General features: G+C 39.8%; 1 pseudogene; it reads left to right on the top strand.

The window, feature by feature from the left end:
• Positions 1–2,019: 2,019 nt before the first annotated feature.
• LOC133299493 (disease resistance protein RUN1-like) lies at positions 2,020–13,411 on the top strand (annotated as a pseudogene).
• The last annotated feature ends 2,929 nt before the right edge of the window (positions 13,412–16,340 follow it).

Below are 16,340 nucleotides of genomic sequence, written 5' to 3'. Positions count from 1 at the left end.
CATAGAGACCAAAATGATGTAATTTGAGTGAGTATATCTCAAGTTATGAGTGGAAAACCATAGGTAGGTTAAATGACCTTGTTTTGGGTCACCCAGCCCTGTGGATGGCGCCTGGGGCGCCAAATTCACGCTTAGGGCGCCAAATTTCTGTTTTCCCACGCTCTGGGCGTGGATATCACGCTGCGGGCGCGGGGGTTCTGGAGGTTTCACACCCTTTTCTTAGAAAATGCATAACTTTGGCTACGGTGCTCCGATTTGAGCGCGGTTTGAACCCACACGTAGCTAATGAAGAATCCTATAACATAGTACAAGATGGGAATCATAAAAAGGAGTTTATAATTAATTTGATAATTAAAGTGATGAAGACATTTAACGACGTATTGTCAAGTAGAATTAGAATATAATATTAAGTTTAGTCCCACTATTCCGCGAAGTATATATAGTTACAATCACGCACTTGGTTATTTAAATCTGGCTTGTTTAAAAAGGAAAAATTTATCCGGTTTTCTAATTGAACCAATGTGATTGTAACTGCGCTTAATGCCGTACGCAATGATAACAATCCGGTTCTAGAACGGGGTGTTACATTTTATGGTATCAGAGCAGTTTCGTAGGGAATAACTGTTAGCTATTGTTGAGTATGCTTAGTGTTTGATGCTTTATAATTGTTTTAGTACTCTTTATGTTTATTGCTTTTGTGATCACAAAGTGTGGGCCTGATCAACTCACTCATTTGTGTAACATGTGTAGTGACATGACGAGGCACCGAAACAACCCTGGACCATCAAACACCAATGCTCAGCCAGAACCTGTTTTGGCTGCTCTTGTGAGGCCTAGAAGTGGCCGTGGGGCAACGGGCGTACAGCCTGATCCAGTGGCTGAAGCTCTTGCAGCCGTTCAGAGGGAGTTGGCTGCTAGCAGGCAAGCCAATGAAAATCTAATGAAAACAAATGAAGACTCGCGGACTGCCATGGCCGCAATGATGACTGAGTTGTGGACGTTGAGGGGTCCTAGGCCCGTGAACCGGCAACCCACTCCTCCTCCTCACACTGCTACGCCTTCTCCACCTCATTCACAGGAAGAGGGTGTAGTGGGTAACAATGAAGGTGAGGGTAGTCAGCATTCTGGAAGTCGTAGTCATCACACCGAGGTTCGTCAACCTCGAGTTGAAAATGTCGGTGACCATGAAGTGGAGGAAAGAAGATTGATGGCTTTCCGAAAACACAAACCTCCTTCTTTTAAGGGAGGTTATGAGCCAATGGCGGCTGCAAAATGGCTCCAAGCGATGGAGAAAATCTTTAGGGTGATGAGATGCCCTGACGCAATGAAGTTAATCTACTCCGTGTACATGCTGGAAGAAGAAACGGAGGATTGGTGGACTAATACTGTACCGCCCCTAGAAGCTAAAGGCCGGGAAATCACCTGCGGTTGTTCGATACATTGTTCTGGGATAACTATTTTCCTAGAGAGGCTAGGGAACAGAAGCAGAATGAGTATAACGATCTCAAGCAAGGGTCGATGTCTATTGACCAATACTTTGCAAAGTTCAATGAGTTGGTGAAGTACGCCAACTATGGGCGAGCCTTACCTACTCCTGCTGAAATGACCTCCAAGTTCCAATGGGGTCTTAATGAGAAGATGTCTCGGAAGATGTCAAATTGTGACATCCGAGAGTTCAGTCGGTTTGTAAATCAGTGCAGGAAGGTAGAAGAAGTGTACAAGGTGTCCCAAACCAAGAAGCCTTCTGAGGGCCAGACACCTAGTTCCAATAAAGCAACAGGCTCAGGTTATTGGAAGAACAGAAAGATGCAAGGCAAGAAGCTGAATGTGAATAGGCCCTTTGACTTGTTCAAAAAGCCCGGGACCCAGAAGAATTTTGTTGATAGAGGACCTCTTCCCAAATGCAAGGGATGTGGCAAGGAGCATAGAGGTCCATGTGCTACCGGTGAATTGATCTGTTTTAAATGTGGAAGATCCGGTCACTATTCCAGGCAGTGTCCTCAGAACGAAGCGAGGACTATGGCAGTTCAAGCTACTGTTGTTCCTGTCTCTGTTGTTCCACCTATGCTAGAGTCTCAGACGGTTGGTAGAGTATATACCATGGACCGTCAACAATCGGAGAAGGCTCCAAATCTAGTGAAAGGTACAATTTATATTGATAATACGGATGTTGAAGTGTAGTTTGATTCAGGAGCTACACACTTCTGTACGTCTGATTTCATGGCCGTTGGGCTAAATTTGCAAATGTACGACATTCGCCCTCCAATGAAAGTGGTTACTGCTACTGAAGAGGAGTGTTATACATCCGTGTTGTGTAAAGATGTTGAGTTCAAATATGAAGGCTGAGATTACGTGCTGGATTTTATTTGTTTACCTATGATTAGCCTTCAAGTTATCTTGGGTATGGACTGGTTGTCAAAGAACTGTGCTATGATAGACTGCTGTGGTAAAAGGATTGTGCTTGATGCTGATGATTCTGCTACTAGTTCTTCCCTATATCTATTTGTGTTGCAGGTTAGAAAGGCTTTGAGGGCCGGGGCATTGGGATATGTCTTTGTGGGGGGTTTAGTAGGCGGAAGTCATGAGGAGATTGACACTATTTCCGTGGTGAGGGAGTTTGTGGATGTGTTTCCAGATGAAATTCCACAACTTCCTCCTCATAGAGAGATTGAGTTCACGATTGATCTATTGCCTGGCGTGGGCCCTATCTCTCTGGCTCCGTATCGGATGTCACCACCGGAATTAGCCGAGTTAAAGAAGCATATTGAAGAGCTTTCGGCTAAGCAGTTTATCCGGCCAAGTGTGTCCCCGTGGGGAGCACCAGTCATATTTGTTAAGAAGAAGGACGGTAGCATGAGATTGTGCACTGATTACCGTCAGTTGAATAAGGTTACCATGAAGAACAAGTATCCTCTCCCTCGCATAGAAGATTTGCTTGATCAGTTGAGGGGTGCTTGTGTGTTCTCAAATATTGATTTGAGGTCGGGTTATCATCAAATCCGAATTAGGCAGGAAGATATTCCGAAGACTGCCTTCCGATCTAGATATGGACATTATGAGTATTAAGTAATTCCATTTGGACTCACTAATGCTCCTGCGGTGTTTATGGATTACATGAATCGCATATTTAATCCGTTTCTGGATCAATTCGTGATTGTGTTTATTGATGATATCCTGATATATTCCAAGAGTAAGGAAGAGCATGAAGGTCACTTGAGAACTGTGTTGCAAATTCTCAGAGAGAAACAGTTATATGCAAAGCCTTCTAAATGTGAATTTTGGCTTTCTCAGGTGCAATTTCTGGGTCACGTTATTTCTGCTGATGAAGTGGCGGTTGATCCTAGCAAGATAGAGGCAATTGTTGATTGGGAGAGACCCAAGACAGTAACAGAAATAAGAAGTTTTCTGGGTTTGGCTGGTTATTACCGGAGATTCATTAAAGAATTTTCAGCCATGGTGTTGCCATTGACCCGTTTGACCCGGAAAGATACTCCATTTGTTTGGACACAAGAATGTGAAGAATGCTTTCAGAGCCTTAAGGAGAAATTGATGACAGCTCCGATGTTAGTACTTCCCGACCCGGAAGGTGAGTTTGAGTTATACAGTGACGCTTCTAAAAAGGGATTGGGTTGTGTGCTGATGCAAGATAGGCGAGTGGTAGCTTATGCATCGAGGCAAATGAAACCACATGAAGAAAATTTCCGACCCATGACCTTGAGCTTGCTGCAATTGTTTTTGGATTGAAACAGTGGAGGCATTTCTTGTATGGAATGCAATTTGCAGTATTCAGCGATCACAAGAGCTTGAAATACTTGTTTGATCAAAAGGAGCTGAATATGAGACAACGACAGTGGACCGAGTTCCTAAAAGACTATGATTTTGAATTGAAATATCATCCTGGCAAGGCTAATGTTGTAGCTTATGCACTGAGCCGTAAATCTGTGAGCATATCAAGCATGATGATTAGAGATTATGATGTGATTGAGAGGTTCAGAGATATTCAATTATCTAAAATCTTTCCATGTAAAATTTGTGGCTTTGAAATCACAAGCATTGAGAATGAACTGATGACCAGAATTAGAGAAGCTCAACTGCAAAATGAAAGTGCTAAACGACTGATAGGTCAGAGTGGTGTATCCTGCAATGAGGAGGGTATACTATTATATCAGGGTCGTGTTGTTGTACCTAGGCAGTTGGCGGAGGAAGTAATGACAGAGGCTCATAAGGGTCATTTCACAGTTCATCCGGGAGCTACAAAGATGTATCAGGACCTAAAGATGAATTTCTGGTGGCCTGGTATGAAGAGAGATATTGCCGAATTTGTCTATAAGTGTCTCATTTGTCAGAAGGTCAAGATTGAGCATCAAAAGCCTTCTGGTATGTTACAACCTCTGGATGTTCCTGAATGAAAATGGGAGAGTATCTCCATGGATTTTGTAGTGGGATTGCCGCGAACACATGCTAGTTATGATTCTATATGGGTGATTGTGGATAGATTGACAAAATCCGCACACTTTTTTCCAGTTCAGGTAGATTTCTCTGCTGAGAGATTGGCTAGGCTCTATGTGAAGGAGATTGTGAGGCTTCACGGGGTGCCTGAGAGCATTGTTAGTGATCGGGACCCGAAGTTCACTTCTCGCTTCTGGGGAGCATTGCAGGAGGCTCTTGGCACTCAGTTGAGACTGAGCACTGCTTATCACCCACAGACGGATTGTCAGACCTAGAGGACCATTCAGACGTTGGAGGATATGCTGAGAGCTTGCACCATGGAGCAGGGTACTGCATGGGATCGATATCTCCCACTGGTTGAGTTTTCATATAATAATAGTTTCCATGCTAGTCTGGGTATGGCTCCCTACGAGGCCTTGTATGGTCGCAGGTGTAGGACACCTACCTGTTGGTCATAGGTTGGAGACACAGAGCGGTTTGGATTGGATTTTGTTCAGGAGACTACTGAGCAGATCAAAATGATTAGGGATCGTCTGAAAAAGGCTCAGGATCGTCAGAAAAGTTACTATGATCTCAAGCATCGACCTCTAGAGTTTGACGAGGGAGATCATGTATTCCTGAAGTTGTCACCGGTTACGAGTGTGGGACGAGCCCTTGGAGTGAGGAAGCTGAGTCCGAGATTTATTGGACCCTACCAGATTCTTCGTAGGGTGGGACCGGTTGCCTACCAGCTTGCCTTACCTCCGCAATTATCAAATTTGCATGATGTGTTTCATGTTTCTCAGCTGAGGAGATATGTAGCTGATCCTTCTCATGTGGTTCAACCTGATGCTGTTCAGATCCGGGAGAATTTGAAGACTCCTATTGGGCCACTGAAGATACTCGAAAGAGATGAGAAGAAGCTGAGAAATAAATCTATTCCTATTGTGAAAGTCCAGTGGGAAGGAAGGACACCTGAAGAGTCCACTTGGGAGCGGGAAGATGAGCTTCTCCGGCAATATCCTGAGTTTAAGGACAGGTACGTTCTTGATTTTGCAGACAAAATCGCTAAAAGGTGGGGTGACTATAATAGCCCATCTTAATTAATTAGTAAATCAAGTGTAATTAATTAATTAAGCATGTTTTACTGAGTGAAATTAAGTATAATGCTTAATAAAATGAATCTGAGTCACTTTGGAGTTAAAAAGTGTACTTAGTGAGAATTAAGGGGTATAAATGGGTACTGGCAAAAGTACCCAAAATATAAAAATAAAAATAGTAATATTCCTAGAATAATATTCCAGACTTTTGGGTAAAGTTTGGTAATTATTGGAGTTGAATAGATAGACGAACCAATACCCGCTTAAAGCCACTTAACCTATGTTAAGTGACTAAAAGCCAAAGGAGCCCCAAACCCCCCCATTTTTCCCGTCGCCAGAAGAAAGAAAAGAAGGAGAAAGAAGAAGAAGGAGAAAAGAGGGAGAAGGAAGGGAGGAAGAGAGAGAAAGAGCAAATCTTAACCGATTGGAGTGATTCAAAAGCCTAAATCGCTTAGAATCTCGCCCTCTTTCATATTCCTAGCTTTGTTTTGAGTGGGGAGCATTGTGGAGAGAGATATCGCCTCTCAAAAATTCGGCCATTTGAGAGATTTTGGGGTTTTGGGAAGTTCTACCTCCACGGGAGCTTGAGGAACGCTCCTTGCTTGGTTGTGCAACCATTGGTGGTAAGATTCTACCCCTTGAACCTTATTTTCATGGAAAATTGTATGAGTTAGGGTTCAATGAATAGTGAATTGGGGTTTTGATGAAATGTTGTTAAATTAGCTATGTTCTAGGAAGAATGGAGCTTAGAGCATGTTATGGAAAATGCTAAGAAAGTCATTTAATCGGTGAAAATGAGCTTAGATAGCTAAATGATTATATTTGGAAAATGGCAAGAATATGACACTTAGATATTGGATTCCTTGCATTGTTGATAAATGGTATGGCTTGGTTGATTGATGATTGTGTCCTAATGATGTCTAGGATTGAGACATTTGGACCGACCGTGAGTGATCAACCGCTTGAGCAAGCTATGGAGCTTGAGTAGCTCATTGGAATTGGTAAGCTCATACTTGTGTTGTGTTTTGAATTGAGTAGTTGATGGTTGATTGTGAAATACTCTTGGATGCAATGTGTTGATTGCATTACACCATGTGTAGGTGTTGGTTTTGGAGTAGAGTATTGTTGACATTGGTGGTGAACTAAGGTTGCTGAAGCTTTGAGGTAAGCCTTCGAACCTTGGGTGTAATTCCCTTGACTGTTCCACCAAGCCCTGAAAGGGTAGAGGTTGTGATTGTGTATATAAATGCAATAAAATAGTGTAATGCTTTGTTATACGTATGTGTATACATTTGGTGTGGCATAGGATGGTGTTTCCCTATGTTGGTATGTTGCATGACGATGCGTAAATCATACTTGGTAGTTAGCTGGCCAGTAGGACTATTTGCATCTGAGTTTCCTTAGGACAACTTGAGAGCTCGAGGGATTTCTCCTGGAGATGTTATTGCACTTTGCATAGATATGTATTTACTGCATTATTATTGTTATTGCTATTACACTGATATGGAACTGTGGGGTGGAGAGATGCTCCAAGGACCCCTGGTTTACTGGATATATTCGTATATCTCACCCCGTGTTGTGGGGACCCCCTTTCAGGTAAGGATGCTGCAGGAGCCACCAGTGGCAAGTGGCCATACTTGGACTAGTATTGATGCATGAGGGTCCAGTACTTTGATATTATACATGTTGTTTTGTAGCTCACATGTATAGGATTGTAATTGATAGACCATTGATAGATGTATGATTTGTATATTAGAATGGACTTAGCCTATGCTCATGCCTTTGGTCATCTCTTTTGTTGATGGGAGCCAAGGGAATGATCATAGTGTTTTGTAAGCTAAGTTCCATGAATTGTAATGAACATGATTTGTAATTGATGAATACTTTAAGTTTATTATATGTATGCTCATTAAGTATTGGATTGTTGACTGGAAACTAAATTAGGTACCTAGTGCTAAATTGGGAAATGTTGAGAAAACAAATACATCCTGTCCGTTTGACCAATTTTCACACCCAATGTGATGGAATTGGACTTTGATGTCTCTATGGAAGTTGTAGACATTTCTCTTAGCTTTCCATAGAGACCAAAATGATGTAATTTGAGTGAGTATAGCTCAAGTTATGAGTGGAAAACCATAGGTAGGTTAAATGACCTTGTTTTGGGTCACCCAGCCCTGTGGATGGCGCCTGGGGCGCCAAATTCACGCTTGGGGCGCCAAATTACGAGACCAGATAGTAGCATCCACGCTTGGGGCGCCAGATCCACGATTGGGGCGTCAAATTTCTGTTTTCCCACGCTCTGGGCGTGGATATCACGCTGCGGGCGCGGGGGTTCTGGAGGTTTCACACCCTTTTCTTAGAAAATGCATAACTTTGGCTACGGTGCTCCGATTTGAGCGCGGTTTGAACCCACGCGTAGCTAATGAAGAATCCTATAACATAGTAGCAGATGGGAATCATAAAAGGAGTTTATAATTAATTTGATAATTAAAGTGATGAAGACATTTAACGACGTATTGTCAAGTAGAATGGGAATATAATATTAAGTTTAGTCCCACTATTCCGCGAAGTATATATAGTTATGATCACGCACTTGGTTATTTAAATCTGGCTTGTTTAAAAAGGAAAAATTTATCCGGTTGTCTAATTGAACCAATGTGATTGTAACTGCGCTTAATGCCGTACGCAATGATAACAATCCGGTTCTTAAACGGGGTGTTACACTTCCCAAGGGAAAAAGGCTGGAATCTGCACTATTGCGAGCACTAAAAGGGTCTCAGATAGCTTTGATTGTTTTCTCCAAAAGATATTCGGAATCTAGTTGGTGTCTTATGGAGCTCGAACAAATAATTGAGTGCCACAGAACTTATGGCCAGGTGGTTGTGCCCATATTTTACGGTGTTGACCCATCGGTTGTGCGTCATCAGTCAGGTGAATTTGGAGAAGTATTGGAAAACTTGCAAAACAAAAAAAATTCTCAGGGAGAAAATTGTGTACAGTGGTTTGGGGATGGAGGGGGGCACTCACCGAAGCTTCAAATTTCTCTGGTTGGGATATGCGGAATTGCTGGTAAATCAATACTTTCTAGCTTCTAATATAATATTACTTTGTTGTTAATAGGGAAAAGTTTAGCAATGCCTGCATCATTTGCTTCAAAATCATTTATGCCTTTGTGATTTTTTTTATCATATATACAATGTAGTTTGTAAAAAATAAAAAAACACATGAGCATATATGACAAAAAAATATATTTTTTTGCAAATTGAGGTATGCGATAAAAAACAAAAGAATCACAAAGTCATAGCTGATTCTGGAGTAAACCACGCATTGATGAACTTTGATAGATCGTATGATCCTAGTTAATTTAGGATATGTAGTCTATGGAAGAGACGGCACAACTGATTAGTACTCAATGAAGAGAATAAGGTTTAGAGAGTTTATATATGAGAGACTTAACCCACTCTTTATAGATGGAGTTACATATATGTATTGTTGAGAGATATTGATGCCGAAAACGCATAGAAAAATGGCTAAATAAAAAGTTAGGATTTTTACAAAAGAGTAACCCTCTGGTTCTCAATTTCTAATTCTCGAATAACAAAATTCAACTCCTAAATAAGGGTTATAAACACCCTTTTATAGACTAATTACAAATTGATTCAAAATTCAAAATTCTAAAATCCTAAAAATATGGAAAATTCCTAAATTAAACATAACGACAACTAATCTCTAAAAATAAATAAATAATTACAATTAAATCATTCAAAATACCTCCCAAATCTTATATCTCAAATCATGTCAAATGTGTTGCTTTCCTTTTCTTGTCAAACAAATCACAATCATATCTGATGCTTCATTTAGACTTGGGTTTGATTGTAATTTGTTATATTTCAAATTACTGTTTCTTTTAACAATTGGGCCATATTTATTGGGCCACAATTCTGGTTGACTCTGAGCTTCCTGAATCAATAGTTGAGCCATGTGCAATGGGCCAATTGTAAGTGCATCATTCTCTCCCACTTGGAAAAGACTCGTCCTCGAATCTTGTTTATCTCCCCTGATCTGAATTTCTTTAGACAAAAATTCAAATTATAAATCTTCCTCTATTAAATCTTCATAATCTGCCATCAGATTTATTATAGACTGGATTATCATCATAAACTGAATCTTCATCATAAGATGGATAATCATCGTAAATGAGATAACTATTAACAATAGGATAATCATCATAAATTGGATTATCATCATAGATCGGCTCATCATCATAGATTGGATCATCATCACAAACTGGATTATGATCATAAACATTAAAGTCAGGAATGCTGATTTGCATATCGATATCTTGAAAAGTGGACCGATTTCCAGGTCGTACTTCCTAGTTCTGTCCGACGTCCTCTTCTTCGTCATCAGATGCGTCATCTAATTCCATTCCTTCTTCGGATTGAATGCCCAACTTTGTCTACACAAGTCGCTGCTCCAAATCTTGACTTTCCATGTCTGCACCTCCATAAGAGTTTGCTTCAAAATTTGAATTTTCATGCACAGCCGCATGAGTCGTCGCTCCAAATCTTGAATTCTCTTTCTCTGTGGCCGCACACATAGTTGCTTCAAAACTTGGATTTTCTTGTCCAACGCTTGCTCAAGTTGTTCCTTCAAATCCTGGATCCGCCTTCCGAGCTCTTCATTTTCTATGTCTCGCGGGTCAATCTGACGCAGTTGTCTATATTCTTCAGGAACGAATCCACGTTCCCTACTCTCGTGACTCCGCCGTCGTCGACCTCCACGATTCTATTCAGCCATTGGTTGAAGGCAACCTAGTGCTCTGATACCAAATGATGCCGAAAGCGCATAGAAAAATGGCTAAATAAAAAGTTAGGATTTTTACAAAAGAGTAACCCTCTAGTTCTCAATTTCTAATTCTCAAATAACAAAATTCAATTCCTAAAATAAGGGTCATAAGCACCCTTTTATAGACTAATTACAAATTGATTCAAAACTCAAAATTTTAAAATCCTAAAAATAAGGAAAATTCCTAAATTAAACATAACGACAACTAACCTCTAAAAATAAATAAATAATTACAATTAAATCATGGGTTTGTTTTTTCTGATGTTACTTTAGATAACTTTATCTAATGTTCATCAAAACGACGTCGTTTTGGGATGGAAATCATGGTATTTTTGTAATTTTAATTTATTTCAGGGTTATAATAGTCTTTATCACTCTAATTTTTTAATTTTTCAACCCCAAAACGACGTCGTTTCGATGAACATTAGATAAAGTTATCTAAAGTAACATCGGAAACTTTTTTCCCTTAAATCATTCAAAATACTTTCCAAATCTTATATCTCAAATCATGCCAGATATATTACTTTCATTTTCTTGTCAAACAAATCACAATCATATCTGATGCTTCATTTAGACTTGGGTTTGATTGTAATTTGTTATATTTCAAATTACTATTTCTTTTAACAATTGAGCCATATTTATTGGGCCACAATTCTGGTTGACTCTGAGCTTCCTGAATCAATAGTTGGGCCATGTGCAACGAGTCAATTGTAACTGCATCAGATAATAGAACTTACCTCTTAATATCCGGGCTGTTTGCATTTGGGGTACTAGGTTGTCACTGGCAGATGCTGTGGGACCCCGTGGGGTGGTCCAGAACAATATGGTACTTCCATTGGAGAATGAAGTATGTTTTAAGCTTATCACCTTTCTTAATTCATGCTCATTGTGTCTGTTTTATAATTATTATTGAAGGAGTGAAGTTGAACTAGTGAAGAAAATTGTTCACGACGTTTCGTCAAAATTAGACCACAAATTATTGTCTATTACCGATTTTCCTGTTGGATTAGAATCCCGTTTGCAAGAAGTGATTGGGCTAATTGAAAATCAATCAAGCAAAGTTTGTATGGTAGGGATCTGGGGTATGGGTGGATCGGGTAAAACTACCACAGCCAAAGCCATCTACAATAAAACTCATCGCAAATTTGAGCATAAAAGTTTCATTGAAAATAATAGAGAAGTTTGTGAGAGAGAGAGTAGAGGGCACATTGATTTACAACAACAACTTCTTTCTGATGTCCTGAAAGCAAAAGTGAAAATACACAGCATCGCGATGGGGACAACTATGATCGAAAAGAGACTTTGTGGAAGAAGGGCACTCTTTGTATTTGATGATGTGACTAAGTTTGAGCAATTAAAAGCCCTATGTGGAAATCGTAGATGGATTGGTGAAGGAAGTGTAATAATCATTACAACTAGAGATATGCGCCTACTTACAGAACTTAAAGTTGACTATGTTTATAAAATGGAGGAAATGAACAAAAATGAGTCACTTGAGCTCTTTAGTTGGCATGCTTTTGGGGAGCCAAGGCCAACACCAGACTTGATTGAACTCTCACAAAATGTGGTTGCTTACTGTGGAGGACTGCCACTAGCTCTTGAAGTCCTTGGATCTTATTTATACAAGAGGGAAGAGAAAGAGTGGAAAAGTGTACTGTCAAAACTGGAAACAATTCCCAATGATCAAGTTCAAGAGAAATTAAGAATAAGCTTTGATGGTTTAGGGGATCAGATGGAAAAGGATATATTTCTTGACATATGTTGTTTCTTTATCGGTAAAGACAGAGCCTATGTTACTGATATACTAAATGGTTGTGGACTTTGTGCTGATATTGGAATAACACTGTTGATAGAAAGGAGCCTCATAAAAGTTGAAAAGAATAACAAGCTTGGAATGCATGATTTGCTGCGTGACATGGGAAGAGAAATTGTTCGTCAAACTTCACCTGAAGCTCCGGAGGAGCGCAGTCGATTGTGGGTTCATGAAGATGTACTTGATGTATTGACAGAGCATACTGTAAGACCTTTCTCTACATACTATTTTGAAATTTTGAAACTTTTTTCAGAATCGTTTTCTTCTTCCAATCTTTTGGCTAAAAGTAATGGGGTTCATAACTCTGTTTTGCAACGTGCACTAAATGTATGCTTAGGCTTCACAGCTTTATGTATTTGCATTCTAGTGAGAAATCAACAAATGTTTCCCTTTAGTTTTAAAATTTTTCTATGATCTTTTTTTTCACAGGGAACAAAAGCTATCGAGGGATTGGCTTTTAAGTTGCAAGGAACTAGTAGAGTTTGCTTCGATATCAAAGCATTTGAGAAAATGAAGAGACTGAGACTTCTGCAATTTGATTGTGTAAAACTTGATGGAGATTATGAGTATCTTTCCAAACTCCTTAGATGGGTCTGTCGGCAAAGATTTCCTTTAAAATACATACCTGACAACTTTTATTTGGGAAAAGCAGTTGCTATTAACTTAAAACACAGTAATTTTACCAAGTATGGAAGGAGCCCCAGGTATACACTACATGAAAATTTGTTTTCATGACAATTGTAATTGTTTCCAGTTTCCACCATTTGCTTGTCTAATTTTTCCTTTGAAAACATTTCTCTTGCAGTTGCTGGACGGGTTAAAATTCCTCAATCTTAGTCATTCTAGGTACTTGATAAACACTCCTGATTTTTCAAAACTACCGAACCTTGAAAAACTCATTCTCAAAGATTGTACAAGCTTGTCCGAGGTACACCAATCTATTGGAGATCTAAGTAAACTTCTTCTGATAAATTTGAAGGATTGTACAAGCCTTAGTAATCTCCCAAGGAGGATCTATGAGTTGAAATCTGTGAAAACTCTGATCCTTTCTGGTTGTTCAAAGATTGACAAGTTAGAAGAAGATATAGTGCAGATGGAATCCTTGACAACTCTAATTGCAAACGATACTGCTGTAAAACAGGTTCCTTTTTCGATATTAAGATCCAAAAGTATTGGATATATTTCTCTATGTGGATATGAAGGATGTGACATCCCGTTCTAGAACCGGTTTGTTAACATCGCATTATGATATTAAGCGCAGTTACAATCACATTGGCTCAATTAAAAATCCGGATAAATTTTTCTTTTTTAAAACGACGCCGAATTTAAAATATCCAATTGCGTGATCATAACCATATTACCTTGCGGAATCAGATAAGTCAAGCTTAACATCATGTTCTTATTCCATTTTTAAACCATTAATTTACTTCTTGTTTATTTCACAACTTCTACTATATTGTAGATCTCTTCGTTAGCTACGCGTGGGTTCAAACCGCGCTCAAATCGGAGCACTGTAGCCCAAATTATGGGTTTTCTACGAAACGAGCGCGTGAATCCTGCTGATCCCGGCGCGACCGGCGCCAGCTGTGGCACGGCGGGCGCCAACGAAACAGAAGCTCCCCATCGAAATGGCGCTGGAGGCGCCAAGGTTGGCGCCAGGTGCGCCAGCTGGTGATCCCGGCGCGATTTGCGCCACGAAACAGAAGCTTTCGAACAAAATGGCGTGAGGTGCGCCAAGTGTGGCGCCAGGTGCGCCAAGTGTGGCGCCAGGTGCGCCAAAGCTCTGAAGGTTTCACCAATTCTTAGTATTTTACCTCTAACTAGAGTTATACATGTCCAATTCACACAATATTGGTCTCTATGGAAAGCTAAGAAAAATATCTACAACTTCCATACATACACCACTGTCCCAACCTATCATATAATTCCTCTTCATAAATGGTTCTTAGTTCTTGCATAATACAAACACATCTAAAGGGACATGCATGCCCTTTTCCTCATGGCTTGTACTAAAATTTGGGCAGCATAACCCTTGTTTTCTCAACAATTCCCAATTTAGAACTAGGTACCTAATATGATTTCTCAGCCCAACCAATTCAATAACTCAATACATAAAAGCATGCATATATTGAATTTCAAGTAGGCATCATTTACATTACATATCCATTACGAATCATGGAACTTAGCTTACAAAACACTATGATCATTCCCTTGGCTCCCATCAACAAAAGAGATGACCAAAGGCATGAGCATAGGCTAAGTCCATTCCAATATACAAATCATAAATCTAGCATTGCCTATTCATTTAATTCTATACATGTGAGCTACAAAACAACATGTACAATCTCAAAAGAAATGCCACATTTCATGCATAATCCAGATATGGCCACTTGCCACAAGAGGCTCCTGCAGCATCCTTACCTGAAAGGGGGTCCCCACAACACGGGGTGAGATATACGAATATATCCAGTAAACCAGGGGTCCTTGGAGCATCTCTCCACCCCACAGTTCCATATCAGTGTAATAGCAATAACAATAATAATGCAGTAAATACATATCTATGCAAAGTGCAATACATCTCCAGGAGAAATCCCTCGAGCTCTCAAGCTGTCCTAAGGAAACTCAGATGCAAATAGTCCTACTGGCCAGCTAACTACCAAGTATGATTTACGCATCGTCATGCCACATACCAACATAGGGAAACACCATCCTATGCGACACCAAATGCATACACATACGTATAACAAAGCATTACACTATTTTATTGCATTTATATACACAATCACAACCTCTACCCTTTCAGGGCTTGGTGGAACAGTCAAGGGAATTACACCCAAAGTCCGAAGGCTTACCTCAATGCTTCAGTCGACCTTTGTTCTTCACCAACAGTTTCAGCAATCAACTTTTACAATATACACCTATACAAGGGTAATGCAATTAACATATTGCATTCAAGGATAACTCATCATCATCAATCCAAGCTATCCTATTCATACCACAACACAAGGATGAACTTACCTATTTCAAGGACTAATCCATCTCCATTGCTTGCTCCAAAGGTTGGTCAATTAAGGTTGATCCAATTGCCTCAATCCTAGACAACACAAGGATACAATCAATGACCAACCAAACAATGGTTCAACAACGCAAGAAAACTCATAACCAAGTGTCATATTCTTGTAATTTTCCAAATATAATCATTTAGCTATCTAAGCTCATTTTCACCGATTAAACGTCGTTCCTAGCATTTTTCACAACATGCTCTAAGCTCCATTCTTCCTAGAACATAGCTAATTTAACAACATTTCATCAAAATCCCTAAAACACTATTCATAAACCCTAACTCATGCAAATCTCAAGGAATCATGAGGTTCAAGGGTTAGAATCTTACCACCAATGGTCACACAACCAAGCAAGGAGTGTTCCTCAAGCTCCCATGGAGGTTGAACTTCCCAAAACCCCAAAATCTCTCAAATGGCCGAATTTTTGAGAGCCAAAATCTCTCTCCACAAAGCTCCCCACTCAAAACAAAGCTAGGATTATGAAAGAGGGGAAGATTTGGAGTGGTTTAGGCTTTGGAATGAGTTGATTTGGACACCAAATGAGAAAGCTAGGTTTTTGGCTCACCTATGTCTTCCTCACTCTCTCTGTCGCTGAACCACGGGAAGAAGAATGAAAATGAAATGGTTTTTTGTGTTTTGGTCACTTAACTCAACTTAAGTGGTCTTAAGCGGGTATTGGTTCGTCTATCTATTCAACTCCAATAATTACCAAACTTTACCCAAAAGTCTGGAATATTATTCTAGGAATATTACTATTTTTATTTTTATATTTTGGGCACTTTCACCAGTACCCATTTATACCACTTAATTTTCACTGAGTACACTTTTTAACTCCAAAGTGACTCAGATTCATTTAATTAAGCCTTATACTTAATTTCACTCAGTAAAACATGCTTAATTAATTAATTACACTTGATTTACTAATTAGTTAAGATGGGCTATTATAGTCACCCCACCTTTTAGCGATTTTGTCCGCAAAATCAAGAACGTACCTGTCCTTAAACTCAGGATACTGCCGGAGAAGCTCATCTTCCCGCTCCCAAGTGGACTCTTCAGGCGTCCTTCCTTCCCATTGGACTTTCACCATAG

Source organism: Gastrolobium bilobum, unplaced genomic scaffold (genome assembly GCF_033153095.1).
Source record: "Gastrolobium bilobum isolate Gb01-03AN ecotype WA unplaced genomic scaffold, APGP_CSIRO_Gbil_v1 utg97537, whole genome shotgun sequence".
Classification (NCBI taxonomy): domain Eukaryota; kingdom Viridiplantae; phylum Streptophyta; class Magnoliopsida; order Fabales; family Fabaceae; genus Gastrolobium; species Gastrolobium bilobum.
This window is presented reverse-complemented; position numbering and strand designations above follow the sequence as displayed.